Source organism: Hyperolius riggenbachi, chromosome 11 (assembly GCF_040937935.1).
Source record: "Hyperolius riggenbachi isolate aHypRig1 chromosome 11, aHypRig1.pri, whole genome shotgun sequence".
In the NCBI taxonomy this organism is placed as follows: Eukaryota; Metazoa; Chordata; class Amphibia; order Anura; family Hyperoliidae; genus Hyperolius; species Hyperolius riggenbachi.
The window spans coordinates 131,100,876-131,114,486 of NC_090656.1; the positions used below are offsets into that span (position 1 = coordinate 131,100,876).

Consider the following 13,611-nt stretch of genomic DNA (forward strand, 5'->3'; position numbering starts at 1 on the left):
TATATATATATATATATCCATAACTTTGTTATGGGGCCTCATGATTTCTAGCTACGCCCCTGCACACCCCCTGATTTCTAGCTACACTGCCCTATACAGCAACAGGCTATACGTAACCAGCCATAAATAAGAAGATGCCATATTCGTATAATGCAGCAGCTTTGAGATCAGCATATATATTTACTCTGTCATTGCCCTGTTATTACAAACACTGCAGCTTCCCCCGCTGCTGCGGCACCAACCAACGCTCACTTGAACCGGTGGCCTAGCTTGAGAAGGGCGGATTTTCCTTCTGATTGACGCCCCCCTCCCGGCTCTCTGCACCTGATGAGTGAGGCCCGCTGGAGGGTGTGGTCTCCAGCAGCTCCCTGGGCGTGGCTTGCACACATTGTTCCCGAGCAGAAAGCAGTCAATGCAGCAGCTGCATAGACAGCTACGCCCAGTTTCCCCCCATTCATCCGCACACTGCAGACCCCCATCGTATGGGATCGCCCAGGGTGCTTTCGGATATTGCAGACTGGTGTGGATCCACCCGATCTAAACTTTTCGGCCATCAACTTGTAAGACCATCCATGCCCAGAGCTGAATGCGTCTGTAGTGTGGGAGTGGGAGCCTGCATGCCGCAATCCTCTGGTGAGTGGCCGATCACAGGCGTGATGATAATCTGTTTCACGCTCCCCATGATGGCTGTCTGTATGGACTGGGTGTGTTGTATCTGTCGTGTAATTAGTGGCACAGCACGTGTGTAATTGTTTACCAGTCCTGTAGAATGGGCGTACAGTGTATGGGGCTAGTTAGCTGTACATCACCAGACAGGAGCTCTGCATGAATGAGCTCATACAGTCCTGGTGTGACCCTAGTAGCTGGCTCACATCATGGAAGTGTATTGGGCGTTGTGGGACTTTATTGGGTCTAACTACTGTGTGTTTATATATCGAACCTATAGACTTCCTGTATAGGGGACATTAGTGCATGATGTCCTGAAATCACCCCAGCATTTTCACCTGTGACAAGTCCTGTTTATAGGATATTTATTTATTTTGTGTACACAATCTAATTGATGGTCATATAATTATGCACTATTATACCTTAAAATGTTATTTGTGTGTGTGTCTGTAACAAGTGTTCCATATGTGATCACACCCTATATATGATAGTGGGCACAAAGATCCGATTCTTGGATGTTTCAGAAAATAAAACGACTGTTATCTGAAGGTGCCCATTAATGTTACAATTTTATAGCCAACAATCATGTTGTGGATAAGCTCATTCAGACTGAAGGAAAATATTGTATTTTTTTCAATCCACAAAATTAAAGAATTGAATTTGTGATCAGATCTCCACCAGTTATATCTATGAAAAAAATCAGCCTAGCAAGAAGCATCATTTAAGGAAATGACTGGTAATGTGATTGTTTGGGATTGAATGGGCCCATCAGCTTCTGTTTTTCATGCAATTCGATCTGGTGGAACATACAATTGATTGCTAAAAATTGTACCATTAATGACCTTTAGATCAGTGGAACATAGGTACAGTATTAGCACTCTTCTATATTTTTTTTATCCTATAGCTATTTGCTTAAAGCACAGTAGGTAATATTGCTGTACTGTCATAGCCCATCCCATTTGGCTTTTATTATTGCATCTGTTGTATATAGTAATCCACCTGCCAGTCACAGACATCATTGCTCAAATGTACCTTGGATGCTGTAGAATATATCAAAGGCAGTTATATTTCAATCCAAACTAAAGGGATCTTCTTTACATGGACAGTTTTTTTTTTTTTTTTCTTCTGAAAAGAGAAAAAAAAAAGATGGTGGCTAGTGAGCTCTGGCACCCCATTTATTGTTTTGGGTGAAATAGGGGTTGTAGTCATCATGTCAAATAGTAATCTGGCGGTATGCTGATGGTATCTTCTGTCTTCTACTATTGATGCCGTATCTCTGTTAAAGCAGGATATAATAAAATGGCTTATTCATGCTATAACCTACTTGTTGAGCAAATCCTGTTTTTTATTCCTTGATGATCTGGCATTCTTTGGGTTTTATTTAAGGGGAACCTGAAGTGAGAGTGATATGGAGGCTGCCATATTTATTTCCTTATAAACAATACCAGTTGCCTGGCAGTCCCGCTGTTCTCTTTGGTTGCAGTAGTGTCTGAATCACCCACCTGAGAGGAGCATGCAGCTAAATTTGGCAGAAACATCTGATCTAGGGTTAAGTATTACAGAGGCAAAGGATCAGCAGGACAGCCAGGTAACTTGTATTGTTTAAAAGGAAATATGGTAGCCCCCTATTCCTCTCACTTGACTTCAGATTCTGTTACTGTCCTCCCTAGGAGATCATTTTTCATTGTATCTACAAAATACCTTTTCAGCAACTAGAAATCGAAAAAAGCGAGAAAATTAATATCAAACTAATTTTAAGCATGTTCCTGCATACTGAGGGTTTATAAGTATTTTATTAAGGTGCAAAAACATCTGTGAGAAAACTCTGGAGAAAAGTTAATTTTAAATAACGTCTCTGGCCCCTATTCAGTTAACTTTTCTATTGCGTTTTTGTCTCAGGAAATAACTATTTATCTTAGTTACAATATAACTTTTCGGCATTTAGCATATGAAGAAGTGCTAAATAGTGGGTGAAAAGGTAATCTGAGGCCTGGAACCCACCAGCAGCTCTTTGATTTGAAAAGCTCTTGCTAATGTAATGATATGTGTGATCCCACGTGAGGGATGTGACTTTCTAAAAAATCCCTCAAAGCATTACATTAGCAAGAGCTTTACAAATCACATGCTCTTGGAAAAGCACTGCTAGTGGGTCCCAGGCCTGAGACTTATTTTGATTATTTCCTTGCTTGTTGGGAGTACACGTGAAGTCTCCCAAAAAAAAGAAAGTGAGAATGAAGCGCTCGTGCATGGAGGAAAAGAGTGGTGCACAAGGATACTATTGGACGTGTGCAGACCTTGTGCATGCTCTGTACGTATACATCAGTCCATGGCCAGGAACACGACCAAAAGAAACCTCGTGCTGATTGGAATAGGTAAAACCGTTCCTATGGTAGATTAATGGATTGAAGGTAAGTCTAAGAAGCCTCTGCATCATCCATAGGCATCTGACTACCAAGGGAGGGATACAGATGTACTTTAAAGCGGAATATAACCTTGCATTTCAACTTTGCTCTAAAACATTAGTTACAGTATATTATATGCAACCAGCATTTTTTTTTTTTTTTTACTAGACCAGCATTGGAAGGGTTACACAGGGCTTTAAAGTTCCTGGAGATTTCTGCAGACGCATCAGAAGCTGAAATAGATACATTTTGTTTACATGTATCTAAAGCTGAGTACACACGTACGATAACGATCGTTCGAAAACGAACGATAACGACAATCGGAGCGATAATCGTGCGCTCCAAATTTTCCAACGATCGTTTTTTTGGACGATAACGACCATTATCGTTCAATCCGACCGATCCAACCCGGCGGATTTTTTCGAAAGATAATCGTTCAATCGTTGCAGTGTGTACAAAGATCGTCCGATAACGCATGTTCTTATTGCCTGTCATAACGTCACTTCCGTTTGCGCACGCATTTTTTAATCGTTCGTCGTTCAGTACTTTATACTTCTATCGTTCACGCGTGTACACAATCGTTCATTACGAACGATCTTTTCGGTCTAATTTGAATATCGTGTAAACGTCACGAATCTTTCGTAACGAACGATCTTTATCGGACGTGTATACGAACCTTTAGTGTTGAATGTGACTCATCTCTCTGACTGAGAAGGAGCTTGGAGGACAGCCAAAGAGTGTGTAACATATATCAATAGATACATGTAACTAAATAGAATGTATTTATCTGAATTTCTGCATATCTCTCCACGGAACGTTAAACCTCTGTGTTTAACCCTTCCAATGCTGGTCTAGTAAAAAAAAATGCTGTTTGCATATATTATGCTGTAAATAATATTTTAGAGCAAAGTTGAAATGCAGGGTTATATTCCACTTTAAAACGGACCTGAACTCAGAACTTCCTCTCTGCTCTGAAAGTCATGCAACAGCATAGTAACCTGTAAAGAAAAACATTTTTGTTACAGCTGATATAAATCTCAAGTGTTACTACTTCCTGTTTTCGTGGAGCACAGACCAACCAGCAAGCTGATGGTGACCCAGAACTCATTGGAGTGTGTTTTCGTGGAAGCAGACATATTGTTAAAACAGATCCGAGATGACAAACTAACTATAACAAGTAACTTGTCTATATATCTTATCTAAAGTTTAGATAGTTTACACAGCAAATCTATCTGCAAACAGCTTCAACAGTATATTGATTATTTATTCCTGTGATACGACAGCAGCCATGTTTTGTTTGTCACATTACACACAGGCAAGCTGATAGCATCTCCAGCCCTCAGCATGTCACAAATTCAGTCCCCTCTCCTCCTCCCCTCTGAAATCTCTGGCTAGTAACCTCCTCCTCCTGCCCAGACTAAGCTCCCATAAGCCCTTGCTACAGTGCCAAGGCACTCTGAAAAAGTTGTGGATGCGGCTTGTTTAGTTTATAGGGAATTGGGGTATTAAACGAAAAAAAGTATTTGACTTGAGGAATGCCCTATAAACTATATGTAAGGAACACAATTATGCAATGAGTAAAAGTTTATCTCGGATCCACTTTAACATCCCATGCTTTCAAGTGAGCGTATCTGCTGTGGCAGTCAGGTGACACGGGAGAGATCAAATTACAACTTGTGAGTTAGGCCACATACACACATCAGACCATAGTCTTTTGAAAATGAAAGATCACAGACCAATTTTACCCCCTTCCATTTAGTATGAGAGCCATACCTTCACAGTCTTTTCTATGGAGCTGAACTCCCCATCAGAAAAAAATCTTTGCAAGATGCTGCACACACAGATGCTGTACAGACACAAAAGATCAGTATCTGCAAAAGATCTGTTCCTGCCAAAGATCCGTTCCTGCAAATTGCATTCATAGTCTGAGATCTGCAGATCATCATACACACCTTGTTTAACTGACATTCATCTGCAGATCAGACAATCATCTGCAGATCTGAAAATCCATCCTGGTGGATCTGATCTGCAGATGAATGTCTGTTAAACAAGGTGTGTATGAGGATCTGCAGATCTCATAGACTTTGAATGCATTTTGCAGGAACAGATCTTTTGCAGATACTGATCTTTTGAATGTCTACAGCATCTTTGTGTGCAGCATCTTGCAAAGATTTCTGCCGGATGGGGAGTTCAGCTCCATAGAATAGACTGTGTAGGTATGGCTCTCATACTACATGGAAGGGGGTAAAATTGGTCTGTGATCTTTTATTTTCCAAAGACTATGGTCTGATGTGTGTATGAGCCTTTAGACACACATGAGGGGTAATTAGACAGGCTAAACGCTCTAAATAAATACACGGTACATTTCTCTGTTTTCCTTCTGTCCTGTGCAATAGTTCAGGTCCACTTTAAAAAAAAAAAAAAAAAAAAAAAACTTGATATGAAACATCTCTTATGAGAAAAAGATTAAAGTTAACCAGAGGTAAGAGGGATATGGAGGCTGACATGTTTATTTCCTTTATACAATGCAGATTGCCTGGCTGTCCTGATGATCCTCTGCCTCTATTACTAGGAAACCTAAAGACAAGAAAAATGAGTTTCACTTACCTGGGGCTTCTACCAGCATGCCCTGTGCCCTCGCCGGTCTTCAACAATTCTCCGTTCCTCCGCCGCGGGTTAGTTTCGTTTTTGATGATTTGGAGTCGGAACAGGATGCTATTGTGAACGGGAATGCAAAAGAGGATACGCGTTGCCAGGTCTGCGCAGTGGCCCGCTGGAGTCGGCAAAAACTAAACTAACCCGCGGAGGGGGAACGGAGGATCGTTGAGGACCGGTGAGGGCACAGGATGGCTGCAGGGGGCTGGTAGAAGCACCAGGTAAGTTAAACTCATTTTGTTTATCTTGCCTTTAGGGTTCCTTTAAAGGGACTCCGAGCAGTGCAGAAACTATGGAAAGATGCATTTCATTTTAAAGCTCTCTTTCTCCTCTTTCCAATGATATATAAACCACCGCCCTACGCCTTTTAGTTTTCGCTATTTTCACAATTGAAATGGCCGCGATTTCAATCGCGAAAATAGAGAAAACTAAAAGGCGTAGGGCGACTATTTAGGTGTCGCCAGAAAGAGGAGAAAGAGAGCTTTAAAATGTTATCCATCTTTCCATAGTTACTTGTATTACACAGGACGACACTTTCCCCAGTGTCAGCAGCTCCATTCAGCAGAATGGAGCTGCTGACTTTAGGAAAAAGTCGCCCTGTGTAATACAAGTAACTATGGAAAGATGGATATCATTTTAAAGCTTTCTTTCTGGCGACACCTAAATTGTTGCCCTGCGCCTTTTTAGTTTTCTCTATTTTCGCGCTTGAAATTGCGGCCGCGGCAATTTCAATTGCGAAAATAGCAAAAACGAAAAGGCGTAGGGCGGCGGTTTATATATCATTGGAAAGAGGAGAAAGCGAGCTTTAAAATGAAATGCATCTTTCCATAGTTTCTGCACTGCTCGGAGTCCCTTTAAGCCATGGACCCTGAACAAGCATGCAGATCAGATGTCTATGACAAATCTGATAAGCTGCATGCTTGTTTCAGGTGTGTGACTTAGACACAACTAAGGGCCAGTTTCCACTATAGGAGTGATGCGAATGCGGTTACCTTGACGCATCGCATCACTTCCACTTGCCTTCGCTTCACTTACGCATTTCCAGATGACGTGAATAGAGGAGATGGGACGCAGATGCAGTCGTGTGAGAATCTGCAGCTTTAATCACTCCACATAACCTGCACACAATGGAAACTGTTCCATGGCTGTGCATTGGTTTCAGGACACCTGGGCACCACATATAATGGAAACGGACCTTAATACAGAGAGATCAGCAGGACTGCCAGGCAACTGGTGTTATTTAAAGTGGACATGAACTCTTTCACAGGACAGAAGGAAAACATAGAGAAATGCACCCTGTATTTATTTAGAGAGTTTAGCCTGTCTAATCACAAGTTTATTTCGATCTCTCCCCTGTGTCACCTGACTGCCACGGCAGAAAAAGCCAGATAAGCTCATTTGAAAGCACAGGATGTAAACAATATGGCTGCTTCCATGAAAGCAGTAGAAACAGTGCAGATTTATTGTATGATTTGTATCAGCTGTTAGGGCTGGTGCACACCAAAACCCGCTAGCAGATCCGCAAAACGCTAGCAGATTTTTAAACGCTTTTTTTTATTTTTATGAGGCGTTTTGCTAGCGTTTTGCGGATTGCTGCTGCGGTTTTCAGTATAGTAGATTTCATATATTGTTACAGTAAAGCTGTTACTGAACAGCTTCTGTAACAAAAACGCCTGCAAAACCGCTCTGAAGTGCCGTTTTTCAGAGCGGTTTGCGTTTTTCCTATACTTAACATTGAGGCAGAAACGCATCCGCAATCCAAAAAATGCCTCACCCAGGCATTTTTCGTTTCTGCAAAACGCCTGCCGCTCTGGTGTGCACCACCCCATCGAGATACATTGACCAAGCAGATCCGCAGCCGCAAGCGGATCTGAAAACGCCCAAAAAGCCGCTCGGTGTGCACCAGCCCTAACAAAGAAATGCTTTTCTTTAAAGGTGGTTATGCTGTTGCGTATCTTAGAGAAGAGAGTAAGTCCTTAGATCAGGTCTGCTTTAAAAGGAAATAAATATGGCAGTTTCCATAGGTCTCACACCTCGGGTTCCTTTAGAGGTTATTGCCTCCATCCCACTACATTACATTGAATAGCGGTATGGTCTATTACAAACCTCAGCAGACCAGAGAAAATAGCTATATCCTAAAACTTAAAGTAAACCAGAGATGAATTAAAAAGTTGGCTTTACTTGGGGCTTCATCAAGCAGCACATATTCTGTTAGGTGCCTTGATGCCCTTTTGGTCCCCTCAGTCGGGCCACTGTCAGCCCCAGTAAAGTCCGACAGGCTCAGTCCTGGACTGCTATGCATGTGCAGCCCCAACCATGTGTCTCAATCATGTTTTGCATATGTGCAGTTTCAAATTTTAACTGCGCATGCACAAAATGCTCCCAGACACAGGAGTGCAATTGAGGTGGGCCTGAAAGCAGAACTACAGCGGGGATTGGGAGGACATCGATGGACCTAACAGACTATTATGGGACTGAAAGAAACCCCCAGGTAAGTAAAAGCCAAGTTTTCATTCATCTGAGGTTTACTTTAACAGATACCTGAAATCATGCTTTTAATGTCAGGAATTAAACTAAATCAAAAGTCTAAATAGAAACAACTAAAGCTACATACATACTTAATGTAAGGCTCACTCCTGTAGCTTATTCTGTCCGTTGCAGTGGAGCTGTAAACGGACAGTTCTGGCTTATCTGCTTGCATTCGGTTGTGCATTTGCAATGGGTCTCATTGTCATTTGCAATCGCTCTGCAGTTCTGGGCAGCTCAGGATGCTGTCAGGATTCCTCCTCTATTGCTTGCTGCGGCCAGACAGCCCTGGATTTCCTGCATGCATGTTGTTACATAATTCTGCATGTATTTCTTATGGGGGTCCTTTGCATTCCCATCCAGCAAGAAAATGGTAATCAAGCCAGCTCAGAATTGAGTGATTACCATTCAGCTGTGTGGAGATTTGCATGCCTGCATCCATTGGTTGATGCCAGCATAAAAAGTCTGTATCCCATTTCATACCCTGCCCGTCATAGTGGTCAGTACACTGATCTACTGGGCACCTTGTTACTCTGTATAGTACTGTTGTTGTAGTTCTATGAGTCCTTATTACTTGTGCTTTAGCTAGTTCTTCGTAAATATATATGCAGACTTGCTAATAAATATTTATCTGTTAGTTCAGCAGTTTGTTGTTGTTCTTCTTATTGTGTATTGCCTAGTTCCATGCTTGATGGACGTTCGCTGCATCCGTGGTGGGTCAGTGAAGTCCATTATCCAGATAGCTTGGATTCTGCCATCACCACATTGGTGACTGTAGTATTCCTGCTACTCTAGTTTCTGGGAACGTAACTATAGGCTGCAGTTGCTATTAGTTACGTGTTATCCTGTAGTCTTGCCTGGGTGGATGCTTGCTGGTGACTGTTGTTAGCCTGCTTGCTTTGCTTCTGTGGACGTGATTGTGAGCTGCGGTTGCTACTAGTTACGCTCCAATCTATAGTCCTGTCTTGTACCTGTCTGAAAGCTTGCTATCGCTAAGGCAGCACAGTGCGAACTAAGGCAGCGCAACAATGCACTGCGCTGCCATTGTGTTTTATTTGTAGCGATATCGGAAGCCCAGAGCTGCAGTTGCTCTGGGCAGCCTGTGTAACCTCATTATCCAGCTCTTAGCCTTCTTGCGCTGGGTGGTCAGAAAGTATGACCCCCCCCCCCCCCCCCCCCCCAGCATTACACTTACAAATATTATTGCCTGAAGTGATGTTTTGATAATCACATGGGGTGGGTTTTGTCTTGGCTGATTGCTATGATATTCTGTGCAAGAGACTGCTGTCACAAAAGACATGTTTTTATGTGTCACTTCATTCTGATCGCGGTTTGACTTCTTCTATTTTGTCCCCTGTACATCACCCATATTTGCCATGAAGAAACATCTGGCCTCTTCTGCTCACAGAGCGTTGCCTGGCAGAGCCACTCAAACCATTTGTAGTAATTACATTTTACAATTATTTTGTTTTTTATTATTTTGCTAAGCACAATAGAAATACGAAAAATGGTAAAAGATGAGAAAGGGTATTGCAGTTCCCGCTTACAACCTGGCATCCTGATGCTATAACAAGAGATCTACACTTCGGCTGTTATCACTTTATCCACAATTACAGTATATCTACGTCCTCTGTGACTTAATCTAAGCCACGAGGACGTAGTTATAAGTTGATGTAGTTGAAGCACAGCTGTGTACGTTTGGGCTTGCTCCTGTGCGCGACTCTGGCACTATCTACTGCAGCACTAATTGGTGAAAAGTAATATATGTTCCCTCAACCAATAAACTTGATTTGTACCATTTAAAAATGCTTTTATTTTCTCAGTTCATAGTGAAAAATACACTATTTCAGGATCAAATATCCTCACTATAAATTGTGACAGACATAACTTAGTACAGTGGGATGCGAAAGCTTGTTAATTGTCATGATTTTCCTGTATAAATCGTTGGTTGTTATGATTAAAAAAAAGTCAGTTATATATCATATAGGAGACACACAGTGATATTTGAGAAGTGAAATGAAGTTTATTGGATTTACAGAAGGTGTGCAATAATTGTTTAAATAAAATTAGACTGGTGCATACATTTGGGCACTGTTGTGATTTTGATTCCAAAACCTTTAGGCCTCTTTTCCACAAACTGTTGTTAGGCAGTGAAATGCCTCTCAAACTCACAACTGCTCACTGCTGCCTGGTAACTGCTTGTTCCTGCATGATAACTGCTTACCGCTGCCTGGTAACTGCTTGCTGAGCACACAGCTCAACAGTTCATGGAAAAGAGGCCTTAGAACTAATTATTGGAACTCCAAATTGGCTTTGTAAGCTCAGTGACCTCTGACCGACATATACAGCTGAAACCAATTATGAGAGGTTTTTTTTTTTTTTTTTTAACCTCTTGACAACCAGCTAACGCTGGCGTAGGGCAGATCGGCGATCCCCGGCCTCTGATTGGCCGGGGATTGTCGACATATGATAGGCTGAAGCCTATCCTTCAATGCGCAGGACGGATATCCGTCCTGCGCAGCCCAGGAAGGAAGAGGGAGGGAGAGGGAGGGAGCACAGAAAACGATGCGGAAGGGGGCTTTGAAGAGCCCCCCCCCCCCCCCCTGCAAAGCGCAGCAAGCCGGCGGCGATCAGACCCCCCCCAGCAGGACATCCCCCTGAACGGTAGCAACACGGGGGTCTCCAGACAACTCTCAAATGACCTGAAGACAAAGATTGTTCGCCATCATGGTTTAGGGGGAGGATACATAAAACTGTCTCAGATTTCAACGGTCTGTTTCCACAGTTAGGAACGTATTGAGGAAATGGAAGACCACAGGCTCAGTTCAAGTTAAAGTGAGCCTACTGAGAGGGAATGGGATGTTTCATTTTAAACAATACCAGTTGCTTGCCAGTCCTGCTGCTATAGTGGCTGAATCACACACCTGAAACAAGCATGCACTAATCCAGTCTGACTTCAGTCAGAGCACCTGATCTGCATGCTTGTTGAGGGGCTGTGGCTAAAAGTATTAGAGACACAGGATCAGCAGGAGAGTCGGGCAACTGGTATTAATTTAAAAAGAAAAAAGTGGCAGACCAAGAAAAATCTCGGATAAACAGAAGCGACGAATGGTGAGAACAGTCAGTAAACTCACAGACCAGCACCAAAGACCTACAACATCATCTTGCTGCAGATGGAGTCACTGTGCATCGTTCAACCATTCTGCACACTTTACACAAGGAGATGCTGTATGCAAGAGTGATGCAGAGGAACCCTTTTCTCCACCCACAGCACAAACAGAGCCGCTTGAGTTATGCTAAAGCACATTTGGACAAGCCAGCTTCATTTTGGAATAAGATGCCGTGGACTGATGAAACTAAAATTGAGTTATTTGGGCATAGTAAGGGGCGTTATGCATTGAGGAAAAACAGCATTGTAAGAAAAACACCTGCTACCTACAGTAAAATATGATGGTGTTTCCATCATGCTGTGTGGCCAGTGCAGGGACTGGGAATCTTGTCAAAGTTGAGGGACGCATGGATTCGACTCAGTATCAGTGGATTCTGGAGACCAATGTCCAGGAATCTGTGACCAAGCTGAAGCTGCGCTGGGGCTGGATCTTTCAACAAGACAACAGCCCTAAACACTGCTCAAAATCCACTAAGGCATTCATGCAGAGGAACAAGTACAACGTTCTGGAATGGCCATCTTAGTCACCAGACCTGAATATAATTGAAAGTCTGTGGTGTGAGTAAAAGAGACCTGTCTATGCTCGGAAGCCATTACATCTGAATGAACTAGAGATGTTTTGTAAAGAGGAATGGTTCAAAATACCTTCAACCACAATCCAGACGCTCATTGGAACCTGCAGGAAGCTTTTAGAGGCTGTAATTTCTGCAAAAGGAGGATCTACTAAATATTGATATTTCTTTTTTATGGTGCCCAAATTAATGCACCTGCCTAATTTTGTTTAAACATTTATTGCACACTTTCTGCAAACCCAATAAACTTCATTTAACTTCTCAAATATCACTGTCTCTCTCCTATATGATATATTTAACTGACTCTTTTTTTTTTATCATAACAACCAATTATTTATACAGGAAAATCATGACGATTAACAAGGTTGCCCAAACTTTTGCATCCCACTGTAGTTTTTGTGATAAACTGTAGAAATAGCCAAACAAAAATCTTTTTTTTTTTTTTTTTTTTTTTTTTTTCTTTTTTAAATGCATAAAAAAAAAAAACAGAATTGAAGAAAAAATGCCATACAATTAAAGCCTAATTTGTCTTGGGGGGAAAAAAAATATATATTTTTGTTTAGGTGTAATAAGTAGGGATAATATAAAAGCTGCCATTGCACCTTTGCCCCTCTCCTTTCTATTCTAAATCTCCACTGCAGCTCAGTCCAAATCATCCGTGACAGGCGGTAGTGTGCAGGCTCGCTCGGCCAGGAGCGATCTGTGCATGCGCACTACGTCATATTGTCGTCCTGCCATCAAGTGCGGAGCGCCCCTGACCAAGCACACCTGTGCACTGCCGCTCAAACCGGGCGACCTGTATTGAGCTGCGGCAATTTAAATTAGAAAGGAAGAGAACGGGGGGGGGGGGGGGGGGGGGAGGGGGTGGTGCGCATAAGGACAGCATCTAATACATGCCTGCTTTCCCATTTTTTTTAATAATCCTTAAAGCGACCCTTTGGACTAAAAATCTACTCAGTAGAACTGAAAAGGCTTGGTGTTTCTTTAACAGTTTCACAGCATCAGAACTTTGTTTTTCTTACCAAAGCATCATTTTTAGCTGCATTTTTAGCTAAGCTCCACCCATCAAAGAAAAAGAGCCCGGGCTTTTTCCCTGATGCTGTTCAGAGCATGATGGGATTTCCTATGTTGTTCACGTTGCCTAGCAACTGAAAGAGGTGCTCAGGACAGTTGGAACTGTGTATCATGCTCCTTGTCACCTCCCTTTCAACCAAAAAGATGGCTGCCATCATGAAATCAAACCTTTGCCTTTTCTTTTAAAATCTCTTTATTATATCCATTTTAATTAATATAACTAATGTAACTTAATGACAGTATGTTTGTTTAGGCTGAAGTTCCTCTTTAAGGCCAGTGTCACACTTAGCAGAATTGCATGCGACCCTGGACGTAGTAACTGTCCTTGCTAGGTAAAGTGGTGAATTGCCGGGACGTGCTTACTCGTCCCAGAAGAGGGTAAGTCGTTAACCATGAAATTGCTCCATGGTTAATACAATTATAATCTGCTGAATTCTGCTTTCCTGAAAGTCTGGGGTGCCTTATTTGAGTTTTTTTCTTTTCAGTTGAGTTCAGTTTCCTCACTTTTATTAAATTAACTGTGGCTGGATTGCCAGTGGTCAGTTGC

At 42.2% G+C, this 13,611-nt stretch overlaps 1 protein-coding gene across 2 annotated transcripts in view; it reads left to right on the plus strand.

Annotated features, from left to right (window-relative positions):
* Window positions 1-400: 400 nt before the first annotated feature.
* HRAS (HRas proto-oncogene, GTPase) overlaps window positions 401-13,611 on the plus strand; it is a 125,874-nt gene continuing 112,663 nt past the window's right edge. For both annotated transcript variants that reach the window (XR_011024964.1, XM_068261727.1), the window contains exon 1: window positions 401-633. The gene's annotated coding sequence lies outside the window, so the exon portion shown is untranslated. The remainder of the gene's footprint in view (window positions 634-13,611) is intronic.